The sequence below is a fragment of the Hippocampus comes genome, unplaced genomic scaffold (genome assembly GCF_001891065.2).
Source record: "Hippocampus comes isolate QL1 unplaced genomic scaffold, H_comes_QL1_v1.1 scaffold85, whole genome shotgun sequence".
Taxonomy (NCBI): Eukaryota; Metazoa; Chordata; class Actinopteri; order Syngnathiformes; family Syngnathidae; genus Hippocampus; species Hippocampus comes.
The window spans coordinates 940844-941738 of record NW_017805540.1 but is presented as its reverse complement, the minus strand read 5'-3'; the positions used below and the strand labels follow the sequence as shown (position 1 = coordinate 941738).

At 45.8% G+C, this 895-nt stretch overlaps 1 protein-coding gene across 1 annotated transcript in view; it reads left to right on the top strand.

Annotated features, from left to right (window-relative positions):
- Positions 1–895, top strand: part of LOC109521341 (beta-1,3-galactosyltransferase 2) — a 15883-nt gene that overhangs the window by 5891 nt on the left and 9097 nt on the right. The window lies entirely within an intron of this gene.

Genomic DNA, 895 nt, shown 5'->3' with positions numbered 1-895 from the left:
GAACGCAAGTGGAAAAAAGACAAATTGCAGGTCTCTTATCAAATTTGGAAAGACTGCTGGCGTAACTACCAGCTCACAGTAAAAGAGGCCAAAAGAGAATATCTGTCGGACCTTATTCAAGCTAACCGTCACAATCCACGCGCACTATTTAAAACAATAGATTCTGTACTCTAACCCCCTCTGTCTACTTGCTCGGATTCTTCACCCGAGATGTGCAACAGATTCCTTCAGTTTTTCATTGATAAGGTCTCTACAGCTAGGACTTCGGTCTCAAATACCGCATCTGACTCCTCTGTCCATATTCCGTGTGCAGCGGTGCTAAAATTCTTTTGAAACTGTGTCCTTGAAGCTTTTGGAGGATGTAGTTCGCCAGACGAAGCCATCTGGCTCCCCCTGTGACTCTCTTCCCCCGCATTTCTTTCAGGAGGTTCTACCGAGTGTTGGTGCATCGGTCTTGGACATCATCAACAGCAGCCTCTCTTCTGGTATAGTTCCCCAACAGTTTAAACATGTTGTGGTCCAACCCTTGACCAAGAAACCTGGTCTTGATCCAGACGTGCTGTCAAATTTCAGGCCCATCTCCAAACTGCCTTTCATTTCAAAAATTCTGGAAAAGGTGGTGCACATGCAGTTGAAATTTTTCTTGGATGAACATAACATCTTGGAGGTCTTCCAGTCAGGTTTCAAGACGATGCATAGCACGGAGTCAGCCCTGTTACGCGAATCTAATGACATCCTGCTGGCAAATGACACTGGAGACTACGTGTGTCTAGTTTTGTTGGATTTAACTGCAGCATTTGATCCAGTGGATCACAGTATTCTGCTGACTCGTTTGCAGCACTTGGTGGGCATTGGCGGTAGCGCTCTTGAGTGGTTTAGGTCCTATTTAGCTGAC